Source organism: Capra hircus, chromosome 20 (assembly GCF_001704415.2).
Source record: "Capra hircus breed San Clemente chromosome 20, ASM170441v1, whole genome shotgun sequence".
NCBI classification, from domain to species: domain Eukaryota; kingdom Metazoa; phylum Chordata; class Mammalia; order Artiodactyla; family Bovidae; genus Capra; species Capra hircus.
The window spans coordinates 30,506,812-30,527,897 of NC_030827.1; the positions used below are offsets into that span (position 1 = coordinate 30,506,812).

Consider the following 21,086-nt stretch of genomic DNA (forward strand, 5'->3'; position numbering starts at 1 on the left):
TTTTAGAGCTTCTGACTCAAATAGCCTTCCTGTTTGCTTAATATATGCTTTATTGAGCCAAATAATGAAGAGCCAAGGGGATCAAAATCTTGAATAGAAAGTCTCCATCTCAAGGAACAGTTCTTAATTTAAGATTATGTGCCCCAGGACACTGCACACAGGGAAAGCATCCCAGTGATTACCAAAACTTGAAAGTTTATAGTATAGTGCTGAGAGCCTTTCTAAATTGCAGAAGTTTTATAAAGAAATTAGCCAACAAGCATAGGTTAAAGATCATCTCCCTTGAGTATGTTCTGCCTTATCTATTGGAACTTCTGCCATATAAAAGCCTCCTAATTCTCAGTGAGTCACAATCCGCTTATCTGTAACACTCTTTGAGGTCTTAAACAAAGGAAGGGTAAGGAAAAAAAAAAACAAAACCCCATCAGTGAGGGCCCAGTAGTCTAAGCTGACCTGGAAATACCTTTGTCTTCCACCAAGCCTCCTGTTTTTGAAGTCATTCAGCCTCTGGCATACACCAGTTCCATTTTTCCTCATATGGTCTCCATTTCATTATCTTATAATTTGGTGGGTATGATAAGTTCTGAAGTCAATGGAGGGAAATATATAATTACTACAGGTCTTCCTAAGAACCTCCATGGCAGAAAAAATTTAGGAGGCTTTAGGGTCCTGATAACTTTATAAGGAAAAAAGTGCTGTACTTAGCTATAAAGAGAAACCTATATCCACCAAGATGTTGAGCAAGCAGGAAAATTTTGCCTTTAATTGACATCTTTGTCATTGAGCTACTTAAGCACCTTATAAGAGAGGTGAAATACCATATGATTAAGAGCAAGGACACTGGCTTTGATGATGAGCTCGAATCCTGGTTTCACCTTAATGAGATACGTGACCTTGGGCATATCACTGAACCTCAGTGCTGTGCTCTGTTGCTCTGTCCTGTCTGACTGTTTGTGACCCCATGGACTGCAGCCTGCCAGGCTCCTCTGTCCATGGGATTTACCAAGTAGGAATACTCAAACAGGTTGCCATTTCCTACTCCAGGGAATCTTCCCGACCCAGGAATCAAACCCGCATCTCTTGTGTATCCTGCATTAGCAGGTGGATTCTTTACCACTGTGCCATTATTGAACCTCAGGTGCCTGTTAACTCAGTAAAGTAGGATACTAAGTGGGCTGTTAGATGGTTAAATGACTTGATCTATGTTATACAGTTTTGTTTTAAGCATAATTGCAACTGGAAATTTTTAATTTCACCCACTTCCCTGATATCAAGTTCACTGTTTCAGTTCACATATATATCAATACTTTTATGTCTGTAAACTAGTGAGAAAAGGAACAGACACAGATGACGAGATATTATAGCTTCTGCCCTATCCCAGTACTTGCGAGCTGTGTGAAGATGCAATTACTTGATCTTTGGGGGTTTGGGTTTCCTCAGCTGTAAAATGAGGAGGTTGAAATAGATTATGTCTATGGCCCCTTTCAGGTCTAATGTCCAGTTACTCCAACTTGAGAGACTGTTGTTGTCCAGCCAAAGTAACTCATCATGTTTCCAAGTTACATTAGAATGTTTGTTTTTTTCATAAAATCTTAGGAAATTACAGGTAAGTGTTAGTGATCTAAATGGCACCCCTCACCTACCCACACATGATGTTTTATTTTGCTTTGTAACAGTCTTCTTTTTTAAAGTTTTTGGCAGTTGAAGCAGGAAGAAGTGAAACATTAGATTTGCGAAAGCAAAGTATATTGCAGGGACAGGGTTATAAGGTCACCTGGTTAGTCTGAAGTGTGTAATTCTTTTCTCTCTCACCTCATTCTTGCTTCTTCAGAGTAGCAGTTGAGTGATATTGCATGAGTTTGATAAGGCTCACTTGCCCTTCCTAACAACTAAAACCATCCTGGACACCTTTTCATGGACACTCCCTCCATTAAAGTATCAGAGAACTTTAGAACTGCTTTTAAAAATAGCAGATAAATTAATGATTTTCTTGAGAAACTCTTTTCACTAGAAAAGTCTGACTGAGAAACAGTTGATAATGCCATATAAGATCTCCTTAGTGAATAAAGACATGGAACATTTCTGTCTCCAGAAACATGCGCAGAAAATATCCCTGAGACATTGATATTAGAAAAGGAACAGACACAAACTCCACTGAACTTGGCTGCTAGTAAAGAGCTCATTTTGTTTACATTATTACTCTCCAAGGGAGACAAGATGAGATTGTCATTATCCAAATGTTGTCCAGTGGTTTCCAACTCAGTTCTTGAGCTAAAGTAAGAGATTGCCAAAAATCATGTTTACAACATTGAATGTATTGTGTAATAAAGTGTTAGGTAGATCAGCTAATAAAATTACTTTAGACTTAAATCTAAGTTGAATTTGGGTCTAATTCTCTCCCCCAAAGGGGCCAAAGAGAGTTGATTTTTTGATAAGCTGAAACATACTCAACTTTTCCTGATAATAGAGGGTGAGATCTCTTATCTAGATGTTGCCCATGAGAAAAACTCCTTTTTAGTGGGAGTAGTTGGCCAAGCTCAACTGAATTGCTGATGGTCATCTACCTAATTGATTTTGATTCTCAAATTTGTTAAAATGAAGTTGGCAAAGAATATTCTTTATTGTTCTTGTTGGCCGACCTCTGGACTCTGAGCCACAATGGAGTTGGTGAAAGTTTAGGAATGGAGATGAAATTAAATCTTTAGATTCCAATCATTGATTTCCTAGGGGAGATTGTAATAGTTTTACCTCCCACCCTTTTATGACACTGAGAGTTGTGTGATTAGCATTCCCTTGTTAAAGCATTAGTGGTACAAGCCTCTTGGGGAAAGCAGTGATGTGCATTGAATATTTGGCTCAAAAGTACCACATAAGATAATTTATCTCAATTTATCCTACTATAAAATTCAGATTAGGAGAGCAGAATCATGATGTTTTAAGTATAAACACACTCTAATCTCAAAATAGGCACGTTGATTCACATATAAGATTTCTCTTCTCTGCTATGTTGTACTTACTGTTTTCATGTTACTGTTGTAAACGAATTACAGAAAAATATGGGCCATTGGGCTCTCCTTGTTTTTCTGCTACCTTTGTGCACTAATACCTGATAAGTCACTCTGTTTTTGAATTCAGGAATCTTAGATGCTTGTTAATTCCCTACTTTCTTGGTAAATGGTACCATTTTAATGTATCATTAGATTGTAACTGTATACCAGAATATCCCACACTTTTGAGTCCTCAGCAAATTTTCTGTTCTACTTGGTTGTGTTTATATCAGATCCTTGTAAGTTGTTTCCTCTTTCTGTTAAATCTTTTATTATGTCTACAACAAAGACATTTTTATCCCATGTAGAAAAGGAATATACTTTGATTTTTCTATAAATATATCCCTTTTAGATCATTTTCAATGTTAGATTGGGGCCACATATATCAGAGTCTTTTGGTAACATGAGGCTTTGCACATCCTGAGGAGTCTAACAGACAATAGCTATGCTTCTTGAATCAATTGTCTCCTACCCTCCATGGTTCCAATTCTAAATACAAGTGAAGTAAATGTTCTTATAAGTCCTGTCTTCCTGTTCATGCCATTGAAACAATAGTTCTGCACTATATAGACACATAATTTGGAGACCGGGTACATGCAAAGAGGATGAAGTCATTGCCTTTTTAAGGTTTGAGCTTACATCAACACTGCCTAGCCAGATAGAAAGCTTAATGAATGGAAAAGGGAACTAGTCTTACAACAGTAGTGAATCATGAAAGCTAATAAAACCAAGATCCGACCAAAGCTGCATCTGGGAGTGAGGTTTTAAGGAGCAGTCAGGAATGCGCACTAATTATCAGACTGTTAATGTCTTACATGTGTTTTGGAGAGGAGATAGTGTGACTCAGGGCAGGCAGTAGCCGAACCAGTAGCCCTGGGTTTTATCCATCACAGATTTAGTATTAAAATGCCAGCTGCATTATAACTTTTCTAATGCAACAAATTTCCATACAGAATCTGGTGCTACAACCAAACATACTACCACTATTAGAGATTTTAATATTATATGAAGACCAGAGTCTGTTTGGACACCTTCTAAACTGGATGAAAAGTTTAGATTCATCCATTAGGTGATGTTTACAGCTCTGCAATAACAATGAGCAAAATTTGAGAGTTTCTAACCCACTCCAGTACTCTTGCTTGGAGAATCCCATGGACGGAGGAGCCTGGTGGGCTGCAGTCCATGGGGTCGATGAGGGTCGGACATGACTAAGCGACTTCACTTTCAGTTTTCACTTTCATGCATTGGAGAAGGAAATGGCAACCCACTCCAGTACTCTTGCCTGGAGAATCCCAGGGACAGGGGAGCCTGGTGGGCTGCCGTCTATGGGGTCGCAGAGAGTCGGACACGACTGAAGCGACTTAGCAGCAGCAGCAGCAAGGTCTTCAGATACAATTAGACTTAAGAACAAATTAATTGTAACTCCCTTTAGTATGAGGTAGTTGGAGTCAGGGAAGATATTTTAAGCATAATATAGTACAGATTATATTTAATTTATATTTCATAAGCATTTCTAATTAAGAATGTACCTTCCTTAGCCATTCTGAGAAATGCCATTCATAACAATATTTAGGTAACATGTATGCTAAAGAAAAATATATAACATCTGAGAACATAGACATTTAACATGTCACCTACTAAGAATTTTACTTGAAAAGATTTAAATGTTACTGGAGATGCAGTTTAAGAATCTTGTATGTTTTTTGTTAAGCAGTCTGTTTCTTTTCTTTTTTTTTTTTTTTGTATTCTTCTAAGAAAAAGGAAACTCTAACATTAAATAAGAAAGGAAATTCAACATACTCTAATCCATCTAAACTAAGAAAAGAATCCCAGAGAGCTATAGCTTGTTATTCACCATTTTATCCTGTTCTTTATTTTATTACTTGGTCTTATTGCTCCAGTATGAGAGACAAAGATAGAGGGGGAAATCCTCAAATTATTTATGGAATAAGTGCATTTGTTACAATTTCATTTTATTTCATAAATGGAAACATACGAGCTAGCTGGGTAAACTAGAAGTACCCCTTTCAAGTTCAGCTGCATTCTAACAACAAAAATAAGAGCTTTTTTCTTCATGATACATTACTGTTTTCTCCCCCAGTGATGGTTTAGTAGACAGTTCGCTTATTCCTAAAGCTAATAGGAAGAGATTGTAGAGCCTCCACAAAGTTCCCACTCCCCAACTTCTTCTGCTAGAGAAAAATTTTCCAGATACATCCAATTTTATGAACAGAATCTTCCAATTTAGAAGGTATCTGAGAAGCTCTCATTATATTTGGAAAGTACCCTCAGGATTTTTTTTTTATTATTTCTACCTAATTACCAAAGGATTTGAGGTAATTTAAAATAAAATACAAATGCAAAACAAAACCACTAAAATAAGGAAATAAAAATATATAGGAATTATATAATAAGGGCTTAGTTGCTATTGTTTTATTAGAAACTGTGCTTGGGCTTGCTATTGAATGTAACGTTTCACTCTAAGCCTATTAAAATATAAAGAAAAAAGAAAAAATGTATAAAGCATATAGCTCTCAACAAAAAAACAAAGTGAAACAAACAGAACAGAAACAAACAGAACAGAAACTAACAACCACCACCACAACATCAATAACAGAGAGGTCATCTGGACAGTAAGTATACCTCTTGGTTTTGGATTCTTTTGTGAATACTGTAGAGAGAGGATAGATTACAGGTATGGAAACTGTTGATAAGTGATAAGAGAGCATTGACTAGACCTAGATACTTTAGCTGAATAATCTAATTTATAATCATCACAAGATCTCTATGAGGTGAGTAGTAGTATTTTCATACGAAAAATGAAATCACTAAGGTTAAGTGGTTTCATTCTACCTACACATGGCACTATGTCATATTAGAAATTTTTTTCTTAAATCCAAAACATTTTTTTCTAAGAAAGTCTCTATTATCCAGTTTTGTAAAAAGCCTAAGTAAGAAGTCTGAAAGTTTTATTTTTAATAGTAACAAAATAACATGCATTTCTTTAGCACATACTATATATGTTAACTCAATTAAACCTTAGAAAAATCTTTACATTAAGTACTATCAATATCCCTACTTTAACGGTGACAAAAAGGAGTCACAGAGAGATCATCTGGCCCAGGTTCCCATAATTGCAGAACCTAAAAATTTACTGGGCTAGGTCCAAATCGTATACTCCTGTTGATCTGGATTATTGCAGTAGTGGGTCTTTGGGACTTTAGACTACTGATTTCAAAAATCAGTTATCTCAGTCGAAGTTCAGTTAGGAGCTCAGTAAGAGGCAGGTAAAGTTCTTGAAATGCACAGTTGATATTTTGTTTCCAAAACTGAAGAACCTAGCTTGTACCTCAGCCCAGGAAAGAGTTATGCCACCTTCGTGTGGGTGTTGAATGGAGGCATAAAGTGTCAGTCATGAGTTTCCTCTGTGGCAACTTTTACATTGTAAACAAGTAGTTCTTTCATTGAACCTGTGAGTTCTGACAATAGATTCCAGCACACTGAGCACTTCTGCATCAGAAACTTCAGAAAATCTACTTAAAGCCAAAGCCCTCATCCTGCTAAATGGGTCACTAGCATGGTGTCCTCTTTGTTATCAAGCCCAATGTTGTAACCAGTGCAGAATAACACCTATGTACCACACGTCAGTGTATCATAGTGCACTCTTCTTACATGGACTATAAAAATTTTGGCTCTGCTTAGACTGAGAAGGAATCACTATTAATAAACTAATTGATTCTACAAACACTCACTAGCTTCTAAATTTTTATAACTGAATTAGTACTAAAGCATGGTTTGGAAAATTCACGTTTAAAGTAAAAAGACTTAAATTATACACCCTAAAGGTAAAAAACAAAAAGACAAATCAATAAATATTTAGCTCTAGATTATGTATCCACATGAATGATGTGTGCTGAAAGAAGGAATATACCCATTGTGCATCTTTTGGTACACATTATTAGGTTAAATCTTTTTGGCAAACAGATGGGGAAACAATGGAAACAGTGACAGACTTTATTTACTTGGGCTCCAAAATCACTGCAGATGGTGACTGCAGTCATGAAACTAAAAGATGCTTGCTCTTTGGGAAAAAAAAACAAACTATAACCAACCTAGACAGCATATTAAAAACCAGAGACATTACTTTGCTGACAAGGTCTGTCTGGTCAAAGCTATGGTTTTTCCAGTAGTCATGCATGGATGTGAAAGTTGAGCCATAAAGAAAGCTGAGCACCGAAGAATTGATGCTTTTGAGCTGTGGTGTTGTAGAAAACTCTTGAGAATCCCTTGGACTGCAAGAAGATCAAACCAGTCAATCCTAAAGGAAATCTGTCCTGAACATTCATTGACTGATGCTAAAGTTGAAGTTCCAATACTTCGGCCACCTGATGTAAAAAAAAGATCCTGATGATGGAAAAGATTGAAGACAGGAGGAGAAGGGTATGAAGAATGAGATGGTTGGAAGGCATCACTGACTCAATGGACTTGAGTTTGAGCAAGCTCTGGGAGTTGGTGATGCACAGGGAAGCCTGGTGTGCTGCAGTTCATGGGATCACAGAGTTGGATGTGACTGAGTGACTGAACTAAACTGATTTGGTTGAATAATAGATTATTGACTTTATTCCTCCAATTCTTATGCACAAAAAATGGAAATTTACATTATTCAGTCAGAGTGTTAGTTGCTAAGTCATGTCTGACTCTTGGCAACCTCGTGGTCTATAGCTGCCAGTCTCTTCTGTCCATGGAATTCTCCAGGCAAGAATACTGGAGTGGGTAGCTGTTTCCTTCTCCAGGGGATCTTCCCAGCCCAGGGATTGAACCTAGTTTTCCTGCATTGCAGGCAAAGTCTTTACTGTCTGAGCCACCAGGGAAGCCCTTATTTAGCCTAGTACCTCCAAAATACCAAACTATTAGTAATAGCAAAATATCAATAGAAATGGCATAGAAATTTAGCCATTGGTAACTTGGAAGACTTCCTGCTTAGAGAAGATAAGATTCCAATGATAACCTAGCCTAGAATTTACATATTTGTTTTCAGAAGGGAAGCACTCATTTCAGCATATAACTCTGTTTAATTAAGTACACACAGTATTTGTGATTCTCTAATTCAAGTTTTAATTATAATTCTCAATTCTTCAAATATTTTTGTTTTAAATACTTCAGAAACCATCTAGCTTTAAAAACAAGTTTAGATCATATCAATTGAAATAAATCAGAGACTATATCTCATTGGGCATAGTCTCTAAGCATTCAAATATAAGAACAAATCACTGACTCATCTGTTATCCATCTATGTATCACACTCTAATCTATTAGTGGATGATAAACTAAGCTACTGTTTTATGTAAGAATATTGTTATAAATTGTCACATCTTTAAAGCATGCCTTGTTCAGCTATCTTTTTGCCTTTTCATACATGGGGTTAAGAGATAGGACACTGAATGATAAACTCCCCAGGCCAGTAGTTGCCCAATATGCTACTGGAGAAATAGTGTAGAAATAGGATACTGGAGAAATAACTCCAGAAAAAATGAAGAATGAAGAGATGGAGCCAAAGCAAAAACAAAACCAAGTTGTGGATGTGACTGGTGATAGAAGCAAAGTCCGATGTTGTAAAGAGCAATATTGTATAGAAACCTGGAATGTTAGGTCCATGAATCAAGACAAATTGGAAGTGGTCAAACAGGAGATGGCAAGAATGAACGTTGACATTTTAGGAATCAGTGAACTAAAATGGACTGGAATGAGTGAATTTAACTCAAATGACCATTATATCTACTACTGTAGGCAAGGAACCCTTAGAAGAAATGGAGTAGCCATCACAATCAACAAAAGATTCCGAAAGCAGTACTTGGATGCAGTCTCAAAAATGACAGAATGATCTCTGTTCATTTCCAAGGCAAACCATTCAATATCACAATAATCCAAGTCTATTCCAGATCAGTAATGCTGAAGAAACTGAAGTTGAACGATTCTATGAAGACCTACAAGACCTTTTATAACTAACACCCCAAAAAGATGTCCTTTTCTTTATAGGGACTGGAATGCAAAAGTAGAAAGTCAAGAAACACCTGGAGTAACAGGCAAATTTGGCCTTGGAGTACAGAATGAAGCAGAGCAAAGGCTAACAGAATTTTGCCAAGAGAATGCACTGGTCATAGCAAACACCCTCTTCCAACAACACAAGAGAAGACTCTACACAGGGACAATCACCAGATAGTCAACACCGATAGATTGATTATATTCTTTGCAGCCAAAGATGGAAAAACACTATACAGTCAGCAAAACAAGACCAGGAGCTGACTGTGGCTCAGATCATGAACTCCTTATTGCCAAATTCAGACTGAAATTGAAGAAAGTAGGGAAAACCACTAGACCATTCAGTTATGACCTAAATCAAATCCTTTATGATTATATAGTGGAAGTGAGAAATAGATTCAAGAGATTAGATCTGATAGACAGAGTGCCTGATGAACTATGAATGGAGGTTTGTGACATTGTACAGGAGTCAGGGATCATTGTACAGGATCATCAGTGCCTGATGAACTATGGTTGGAGGTTCGTAACCTTGTATAGGAGTAAGGGATCATTGTACAGGTGTCAGACATTGTACGATCTCCAATAAAAAAGAAATGCAAAAAGCAAAATGGCTGTCTGAGGGTGCCTTACAAATAGCTGTGGAAAGAAGAGAAGCAAAAACCAAAGGAGAAAAGGAAAGATATACTCATTTGAATGCAGAGTTCCAAAGAATAGCAAGGAGAGACAAGGAAGCCTTCCTCAGTGATCAGTGCAAAGAAATAGAGGGAAAAAAAGGAATGGGAAAGACGAGAGATCACTTAAGAAAATTAGAGATACCAAAGAAACATTTCATGCAAAGATGGGCTCAATAAAGAACAGAAATATTATGGACCTAACAGAAGCAGAAAATATTAAAAAGAGGTGGCAAGAATATACAGAAGTATACAAAAAAGATCTTCACAACCCGGATAATCATGATGGTATGATCACTCACCTAGAGCCAGACATGCTGGAAGGCGAAGTCAAGTGGGCCTTAGGAAGCATCACTACGAACAAGGCTAGTGGAGGTGATGGAATTCCAGCTGAGCTGTTTCAAATCCTGAAAGATGATGCTATTAAAGTGCTGCACTCAATATGCCAGCAAATTTGGAAAACTCAGCAGTGGCCACAGGACTGAAAAAGGTCAGTTTTCATTCCAGTTCCAAAGAAAGACAATGCCAAAAATGCTCAAACTACTGCACAATTGCATTCATCTCACACACTAGTAAAGTGATGCTTAAAATTCTCCAAGCCAGGCTTCAGCAATACATGAACCGTGAACTTCCAGATGTTCAAGCTGATTTTAGAAAAGGCAGAGGAACCAGAGATCAAATTGCCAACATCCGTAGGATCATGGAAAAAGCAAGAGAGTTCCAGAAAAACATCTATTTCTGCTTTATTGACTATGCCAAAGCCTTTGACTGTGTGGATCACAATAACTGTGGAAAATTCTGAGAGAGATGGGAATACCAGACCACCTGACCTGCCTCTTGAGAAACTTGTGTGCAGGTCAGGAAGCAACAGTTAGAACTGGACATGGAACAACAGACTGGTTCCAAATAGGAAAAGGAGTACATCAAGGTTGTATATCGTCACCCTGCTTATTTATCTTATATGCAGAGGACATCATGAGAAACGCTGAGCTGGATGAAACACATGCTGGAATCAAGGTTGCCAGGAGAAATATTAATAATTTCAGATATGCAGATGACACCACCCTCATAGTAGAAAGTGAAGAAGAACTAAAGAGCTTCTTGATGAAAGTGAAAGAGGAGAGTGAAAAAGTTGGCTTAAAGCTCAACATTCAGAAAACTAAGATCATGGCATCTAGTCCCATCATTTCATGGCAAATAGATCAGGAAACAGTGGAAATAGTGGCTGACTTTATTTTTCTGGGCTCCAAAATCACTGCAGATGGTGATTGCTGCCATGAAACTAAAAGACGCTTACTCCCTGGAAGGATAGTTATGATCAACCTAGATAGGATATTCAAAAGCAGAGACATCACTTTGCTGACTAAGGTCCGTCTAGTCAAGGCTATGGTTTTTCCAGTGGTCATGTATGGATGTGAGAGTTGGACTGTGAAGAAAGCTGAGTGCCCAAGAATTGATGCTTTTAAACTGTGGTGTTGGAGAAGACTCTTGAGAGTCCCTTGGACTGCAAGGAGTCCCACCAGTCCATCCTAAACGAGATCAGCCCTGGGTGTTCATTGGAAGGACTGATGTTGAAGCTGAAACTCGGATACGCTGGCCACCTGATACAAAGAGCTGACTCATTTGAAAAGACCCTGATGCTGGGAAAGATTGAGGGCAGGAGAACAAGGGGACGACAAAGGATGAGATGGCTGGATGGCATCACCGACTCAACGAACATGGGTTTTGGTGAAGTCCAGGAGTTGTTGATGGACCTGGAGGCCTGGCGTGCTACAGTTCATGGCGTCACAAAGAGTTGGACACGACTGAGTGACTGAACTGAACTGAATGATAGGTTATTATCTTAAGATAAAGAGAATAAAATATTTAAAATCAAAGAGAATTCAAGTTTCAGCATGGGCTAAATTGAAGTACCTTATTTTTTTTAGTAATGTAACAACCGGAGTAAGCAATTTGACCTGAGAAGATTAATTTCAACAAATGGATATTTACTTAAATACTTTTAAATTCTTGGAGTTATATTGTACATACAACAGTTTTCATTTAGCATTATTTTCTAAGCTACTTAATGGTGCAAATGTAAACAGGTTTTCTTAGCATATAAATTAGTAAAAACATCCTTGCAAAAAAAAATAAAAACAAAAAACTTCACTCCCATCTAAAGCATGAATCAAACTCATAAATCACTATGGTTATTATTAAATAATTAAATTATTAAATAACTTATTAAAGTTCTTATAGTGTCTAAACAAATATATGACTTTTTTCATGTAATGAACCATGGAAAAATTTAAAATAATCTTCTTTCAAAAATCTCTATTAATGATTTTAAACTGAATGTATTTCTTATATATAATTTAAGAGCATGTATATATTATGTATCCTCACTTTTGCATTACATATATGTGTGTTATTCATGTTTATATATACACTTGATTTTCTTATTGCTAATATATATATGATTTTCTTATTGCTAATGTTATTGCATGTACATCTTTATAAATATCAAAGAAGGTATTAAAATAATGATCACTTATAATTTCACAATCCAGAGGTGACTGCTGTTTGGTTTTGGTTAGCTTTTTCTCATTCCTTTCTCTGTATCTATGATTACGTAATTCTATATTATGTGATATCCCTAATGGATATCATACTGTACATAGTATATTTTATCCTGGTTATAACTTTGTCTTTTTATGGATACTTTTTCATATCATTAAAAATATTCATGAATATTAAGACTCCTACAAGATTCTGACTTATACATATACCATAGCCACAAAAAAGTAGTCTGTAAAGTGATTGTGAAAAAGATAAGATGGTGAAATCACATTGCATGTGAACTTAATAGAAATCACTACTGGGCTGCATAGCAAGACAGGAGAGAAGGTTTCAGAAATCAAAGAGGAGGTGAAACAACAGAGGAAACAAAAGACTATAGAGACAAGTGGTTAGTGAGCAACCAGTCATAGTGGAACGTAGGAGACGGATAGAGAGTGTGGTTAAAATATTCTGAAGAATAAATACATCTTTTATTTAATCTTAAAGTATTTACACTAAGATCTGTATCCTCTCCCTAGCTGCAAATGCAAATGTTAAGTGAAGCCTGTAGTATACACAAATGCGTTGAATGAGTTCAGAGGAACATTATAGAAATGAAGTTCTGTTTCACAGTGTGAAACAGCTTACATGAGTGATACGAGCATAGAGAAGACTCGTGGAAGGTGTGGTTAGACTTTTAGTGGGCGCATACAATTGAGAGTTTAGTGCAAACAAGAATTTAGGGCCATAGGTCATGGAGAATACAATTCACCACCACCCAGCCTCCTCCCCAGGCAAGGCTGTCAGATTAAATAAGAACTCCCAATTAAATATGGGTTTTAGACAGACAGTGAGTGGTTTGTTTTTTAGTATAAATGTGCCTTAAATATTGCACAGGATGTGTATACAGTAAAAAAATGTCATTCGTTGTTTATCTGAAATTCAGATTTAATTGAATATTCCATGTTTTTATTAACTAAATCCACAACCTACTCCTAATAACTTCCAGAGATAAAAGCAAGGATAACAGGTTCCACCTTATCTGGGACAGGAATGATAGAAATTTGTGCTGAATTTTCTCTACAATTCAGAGGATAGGTCAAACACAAATATGCATAGTTAGTGTCAAAACTAGTGAGGTACAGATCCCATGTTAAGTGCTTGCTATGATCTGAATGTATCCCCTCAAAATTCATATATTGAAACCCTAAGCCCCTAAGGTGATGGCATTAGTAGGCAAGGCCTTTGGGAGGTGATGGGGTCATCAGGGTGGTACCCTCATAAATGTGATTAGTGCTCTTATAAAGGATCATAAGATATTCCCTAGCTTATGTTAGGAAATGAGAAGTTTGTAACTTGGAAAGAGGGCCCTCATCCAACCACACTAGCATCACCCTGATCTCAGATTTCGAGCTGCCAATACTGAGAGCAACAAATTTCTTGTTTATATGCCATCCAGAGCTGTAATGTTTTGTTAGCAGCCTGACCAGAGTAAGACAGTGTCCTTTTTTCTGTCTCTAAATCTCCTTTCACTGTGGCAGGATTATTCCAATAGTACATTTTATTAGCATTAGTTTTGTTTAATACTCACAGAATATTTCATCCTTCTATCACCAGTGATTGCATATAAGAAAATTATATTTTTAATAGTTAACTGCTGACCCACCTTTGGAATAGTTCACACATTTTCTTAAAGAAATGTTGCAAGACTATCCGTGCCTTACTAACCACTTCATCCATGGTACAGCTACAAGGTAGGTAGACTTCTGTCAACTATCCTCATATTTGTAAAATATTTTCACTTTGACAGATTCTATATACATTTTATACCAAAATCTGACAGTCTTGAGAAAAAATGGCATACTGCAGAGTGGTTGTATGGAAGACTCCTATATTTACCTTCTACATTCAATAAAAATATGATACAGCCCTAACATACATAAAATCATGTTGTTCTATATAATAAAAATGGAATGAAAGAAATTACTTTTCTGTGGGAATAACAAAAGCCTAGAGTCAGAGCCACTGAGTCCCACCCATCAGTACAATGGAATCCTACTGTAAAGACATCAGCTGAATTTAATTAACAACCATCAGTGGAGCACTTACTAAGTGCTACAGCTAGAATTTTGCTCTGTGCTAGGGCTATAAAAGTAAACCACAGTCCCTAACCAAGCACCGTATATTCATGTAGCCATAAAAGTATGAGTGAAGTCGCTCAGTCGTGTCTGACTCTTTGAGATCCCATGGACTGTAGCCTACCAGGCTTCTCCATCCGTGGGATTTTCCAGGCAAGAATACTGGAGTGCATTGCCATTTCCTTCTCCAGGAAATCTTCCCAACCCAGGGATTGAACCCAGGTCTCCTGCACTGTAGGCAGACGCTTTTACAGCCTGAGCCACCAATAAGGTATTAAATATAGATACACACACAGACACACAAGAGCTGTTCTCAGCAAGAGAAGGAAGATTTGCCATGGGTAAATCAACATGTATCGTGGGCAAATCATCACCCAAATTGAAACATTTCTTTGGGTTTTTGAAGGATACATGAGGATTTGCCAAACATGAAAAGGAATGGTTGTTTACAGCAGGGCTTCCCTGGTGGCTCAGAGGTTAAAGCATCTGCCTGGAATGCTGGAGACCCGGGTTCGATCCCCGGGTCGGGAAGATCCCCTGGAGAGGGAAATGGCAACCCACTCCAGTATTCTTGCCTGGAGAATCCCATGGAGGGAGGAGCCTGGTATGCTACAGTCCGTGGGGTCGCAAAGAGTCGGACACGACTGAGCAACTTCCCTTCACTTCAAGATGTGTGAAAACTGCTAGTTCCTCAGTGTTGCTTGAGTGTTAGATGAGAGGCAGGGAGAGCCTTGTATGTAGAAGCCACCGTATCATTAAGGGATGCTCATGATAGTGACCTGCACCAGAAAGAACTTCCAGGAGGGCATCGCTTGATCACAGAAGTAATTCAAAGTGATCACTTAGTGACATGAAGGAGAGATTCAAGTTGGGGTAGAAGTAGAATGACGGTGCCAGGGAGGACGCTACTACCAATAGTCTGAACTAAAGATACTATACCACAGGCCTAACTTCAACCAGCAACAGAGGAGATGGGTTCATCCATTCATTCATTTATGTTTTCTAGAAACACTTATTGAGTACTTACTATGTGCTTGGCCCTCTTCCGGGCTTTGAGTACAGAGGAGCAAACAGACTCAATTGTTCCAGCTCTGTGAAGCTTACACTGCATAGAAGGAAAAAATTTTCTCAAAAGTATATCAATAAGTTTAAAAATAATACTATGATATGAAATTGTATGTTAAAACATAGAGCAAAGTTCTTGCTAGAACTGCACTATTCAATACAGTAGTTGCTAGCCACAAGTAGCTATCTTAATTAGATTAATTAATGAAAATTGTATTATTCCATTTCTGAATATCACTAGCCCCATGTTAAGCGCTCACTTATATTAATATGTTGGACAATATAGATTATCAAATGTTTCTGTCACTGCAAAAAGTTCAGGATGGAGCTACCTCAAGGCAGTTTCTTTATATAAAAGTATTTATCTATGATTTGTACAGAAACATGAATGATGGGATCAAGTCAGCCATGTCAAAATCAGGGGAAATAAAGCCTCAGGCAGAGGATGCAAGTGCAACAGTCCTGAAGAACTAAATCAATATTTTCAAGAAAGAGAGCCAGTAGGACTGGAGGATGGTGTGTGAAGGAGAGAGTGGTGGGAAAAGTTTAAAAAGTAGACTGTGGTTCCCAAGGACCATACTGGGAAGCCTGACAATTATTCTAACTTAGGAGGAAGCCCATGAAGGAATTAATATACATTATGACATGATGGGTTTATGATTATTTTAATCACTTTATTTTGGGGACAAGAAAAGTTGGAGGGAAATGGAAGCATTATGTTGATGGAAAAAAATGTTAGTGCCTTGGATTGCACTAACAACAGAGCTGTGGAGAAGTAGTAGGATCCAGACACAATTTGGAGGAAGAACAAACAATTCTTTGTGCTTGACAGTAAATGGGGGTGGAAGGTGAAGAGATGAGAGAGAGTGATTGGTATTGCTTTGTACTGAGATGAAGAAATCTGTGGGGGCAAGGAACAGCTTTGGGTGGAAAAATTGTTTGTTTAATTTTGGAGATATTAAGATCACTATTAAAATTTAAGAGCAGCTGGCAAGTAGTTAGAGGTTTATGAGCTTAGGAAAGAAGTCAGCACTGGAGAAGTATGTTTGGGCATCATCACATGTATGGAACTTAAAGTCATGAAGCTGAGAGATCCCCAAGGAGATGGCATAGAATACCTGGCTGGGTCTGAGTCCAAAGTCAACCCAGTTATCTCCATATTCTGTAAAGCAAGGGGAGAAACTACAAGAATGACTTAGAAAGAGTGCCAAAAAGATAGAAGAAAAATCCAGGAGTGAATTCTTGGAAGACAAGTGTGAAAGTGTGGAACAGTTATTTCAAATGCAGATGAGGGGTGAGCCTAGAAGAGACCACTGGGATTTAGCAGCATGGAATCTAGGGTTTCCCTGGTGGCTCAGAGGTGACCTGCATTTGATCCCTGGGTTGGGAAGATCCCCTGAAGAAGGAAATGGCAACCCACTCCAGTATTCTTGCCTGGAGAATCCCATGGAGGGAGGAGCCTGGTAGGCTACAGTCCACAGGGTCGCAAAGAGTCTGACACGACTGAGCGACTTCACTTTCACTTTCAATCTGTTGGTACCTGATGAAAGCATGTCAAGTAGAAATCCAGTTTTACTGAGCTGAGAAAGAGAATGAAAAGTGGAAAAATGGGTATATAGAGACAGATTATGTTTTGCTGAGAAGGAAAAAAAATGAAAAGAAATTGGAGAAAAGCTTGAAGTCAAAGGACTATTTGAAGATTAAGAATTCCCAAACACACTATAGACAATGATCCTGTACTGAGGCAGAAATTTTGGATGATGATAATGGTTATTCACTTTAGTTACCATGAATAGAAGTTCAGTGATAATGCAAAATTTTAATGTATTAATATTCTTATAAACAGAAGGCTTCCCTGGTGGCTAAGCAGTAAAGAATCTGCCACCAATGCAGGAGACGTGGGTTCCACCCCTGCGTCAGGAAGATCCCCTGGAGAAGGAAATGGCAACCCACTCCAGTATTCTTGCCTGGAGAATCCCATGGACGGAGAAGCCTGGCGGGCTACAGCCCATGGGGTTGCAAAACAGTTGGGCTTGACTTAGTGACTATACAACAGCAAACAAACAAACAGAAAAATCTGGTTGAAATCTAATGTTCTCAGACAATTTAATCCTAGTTCATTTTAACTTTGCTTATTTTCTCCAAAATATCTTCAAATCAAATTTTCTCATTTTATCATTAATTATTTTTCAATAATCAAATAATATATTGTAATTCACAACCTTTTATCATTTGCAGACTATGTTTAAGGGTACTATATTTTTAGACTCCCACATGAAATCTTATAACTACCTAATGATAGAAAGCTAGTAGGTATGCTTTAAAATAAATTTTTACCACTGCAAAATACTCACAAGTATTTGAAGAATAGTGTATATCCATTCGATATAAGGCTTTTTCAAGTTACAGATAATGTGTTATGTGATCATTGACCATGAAAACTGAAATTCTTTAGGCACACTGATTGGAGGGAAATTAGGACTTCCCAAGTGGCTTAGTGGTAAAGAATCTGCCTGCCAACACAGGAGACACAGGAGATGTGGGTTCTATCCCTGGGTGAAGATCCCCTGGAGAAGGAAACAACTCACTCCAGTATTCTTGCCTGGAAAATCCCATGCTCAGAGGAACCTGGTGGGCTACAGTCCATGGGGTCGCAAAAGATTTGGACATGACTTAGCAACTAAACAGACAAAACTATATACAGTATGAAAAGAAGTCAATAAATAATTATATATACTGCTGTAGCCTGAATCAGGGAAGTTGCTAGGAATATGTAAGTGCTTTTATCCAAATTCAAAAAGTTATTTTTCAAATGAAATCCTTTCAAAGTCCAAAAACTTCCTTTCCTTTACTGACCCTTAGAAACCACTGACCCAGCACATACCATAAAATCAGAACAATGCTGAAACTTACTGTTATTATTAGCAAATGTTTCAAAGAAAAGCTTAGAGGAAAACTTGTAATCTCTCAATCCTAAGTACTGAAAATACAAAATATTTGTCCCTAGAAGCAGAAGTCGGTCAGGAATGGGAGTCACTTAAAAAAAGAAAACCTATAAAACTCCAATTTTGTTAAAAAGAAAAAAAAAATGAACTTTTACCCAAATTATCACTCAACTTAAATCTGTCATTTTTACTGTTTTATTAAGAAATAAAAACCATTCATGTAATATTTTTAAGTTTTTCCAATCATATATCCGGTAGTTTTATAGCAAATCTAGTGTGAAGTACAGTTGTTCCAAATGCTGTTCTGTTAATGGTTTGTCTTAAACCGGACATGTTGTCATATCTGCCTGAATTTATCACAATGCAGGGATGAAGTTTGGTTAAGCCTCAAAGCTGGACTATGACAATGGAATGTATTGACGTACTTAGGCTGAGAAAGCCACTTGCCTGAGCCTCGGAACTTCCCTGTGTTTTCATGCTCACCTCTCTCATTGTTCTCTTTGGCTGTCCCTTTGCTCTCTGTCAGATTTCTGACCACCCAACTTAGCTCATCCTGTTTGTCCCTATGTCTGGATTTGTATCTTTCCACCTCTGATTCCTTGATCATAGTCTTGCCTTGATTTGTCTGCACAGAGCAGCAATTTTACTCTTAGAAAATAAAAAGTGATGTCATTAAATTTGCAGACATCATTGAACTCCTCTAAGAAACATTCCCTAACCTAAAATCCTTGAAATATCTAGAAGTATATAATTGATATTTGAAAAAATGTAGATGAACTTTAACCTGTGTGAAGTGGTAAAGAATTTCATAATATTTTCATTTCCTTTACCACAGGAGTCTTTTGCCTCCCTCCTTCTGCCTGTGTTTTGCAAGAATGTTTGACCTAAAGCTGGCAGTCAGTAAATACTCTGAGTAATGGATTCTGTTTTTCCCATAAAACATTCTGTAAGATTCCTAAATCCAAAATCCTCATTCTCTTGAACTCCTAGTGAAGTTTTTGCTTATGCGATTTAGTTAGCATCCTATATATTACTTCCTGATAACCCAGCTGGTAAAGAATCTGCCTGCAGTGCGGGAAACCTGGGTTGATCCCTGGGTTGGGAAGATCCCCTGGAGAAGGGAAAGGCTACCCACGCCAGTATTCTGGCCTGGAGAATTCCATGGGCTCTATAGTCCATGGGGTCACAAAGAGTTGGACATGACTGAATGACTTTCACTATACATAACAGATGGACATCTATATCTAATATTTATGAACTTTTCACAAATTCTTTTGCCCTTTCCCAGAATGTGCCCAATACAATGTTCAGTGAATTAGAGTAGTGAATTAAAAGATCTATGTGCTAGAATATGACTTCCATTTCTTTGTATCCTGTAGTAAATAATACTTATGTGTTACTTCACAGGTGGTCATTGATTTATCTGTGCTGCTTATGAATGTAAATTTTAAGTCTAAAATAATATAACTTTATAGAGGAGACAATTAAAGAATAACTAAAGGTAGTATCAACTGAAGGTATAAGTTCACTAACTTTGAAATAGAACGAAATTCACACATATGAAGATATAATAGGATTATTAAGGAATACATCCATTCAGTCACACAGTCTTTCTGAGTCTTTGCTACCGAGTGGACTGCAGCACTTCAGGCTTCCCTGTCCATCACCAACTCCCACAGCTTCCTGAACTCATGTCCATCGAGTCAGTAATGCTATCCAACCGTCTCATCCTCTGTCATCCCCTTCTCCTGCTGCCTTCAATCTTTCCCAGCACCAGGGTCTTTTCTAATGAGTCAGCACTTGCCATCAGGTAGCAAAAGTATTGGAGCTTCAGCTTCAGTATCAATCCTTGCAATGGATATTCAGGACTGATTTCCTTTAGGATGGACTGGTTTGACCTTCCTGCAGTCCAAGGGACTCTCAAGAGTCTTCTCCAACACCACAGTTCAAAAGCATCAATTCATCGGCACTCAGCTGTCTTCATGGTCCAACTCTCACATCCATACACGACTACTAGAAAAACCATTGTCTTTGACTATGTGGACCTTTGTCAGAAAAGTAATGTCTCTGCTTTTGAATGTGCTGTTTGGGTTGGTCATAGTTTTTCTTCCAAGAGCAAGCGTCTTTTAATTTCACAGCTGCAGTCACCATCTGCAGTGATTTTGGAACCCAAGAAAATAAAATCTGTCACTGTTTCCATTGGTTCCCCATCTGTTTGCCATGAAGTGATGGGAGTGGATGCCACAATCTTCGTTTTTTGAATGTTGAGTTTTTTAAGCCAACATTTTCACTCTCCTCTTTTACTTTCATCAAGAGACTCTTTAGTTCCTCTTTGCTTTCTGCCATATAAGGGTGCTGTCAAATCTGCATATCTGAGATTATTGGTATTTCTCCCAGCAGTTTTGATTCCAGCTTGTGCTTCATCCAGGCCAGTGTTTCTCATGATATACTCTGCATAGAAGCTAAATAAGCAGGGTGACAATATACAGCTTTGATCTACTCCTTTCCCAATTTGGAACCAGTCCTTGTTCCATGTCTGGTTCTAACGGTTGCTTCTTGACCTGCATGCAGTTTTCTCAGGTGGCAGGTAAGGTGGTCTAATATTTCTGTTTCTTTCAGAAGTTTCCACAGTGTGTTGTG

At 37.7% G+C, this 21,086-nt stretch overlaps 1 protein-coding gene and 1 non-coding gene across 2 annotated transcripts in view; both read left to right on the forward strand.

Moving 5' to 3' along the window:
* FGF10 (fibroblast growth factor 10) overlaps positions 1–21,086 on the forward strand; it is a 97,875-nt gene that overhangs the window by 36,119 nt on the left and 40,670 nt on the right. The gene's annotated exons all lie outside the window — the stretch shown is intronic.
* On the forward strand, positions 14,896–14,967 carry TRNAS-GGA. Its single transcript has one exon. It is a non-coding gene; the product is annotated as a tRNA-Ser (tRNA).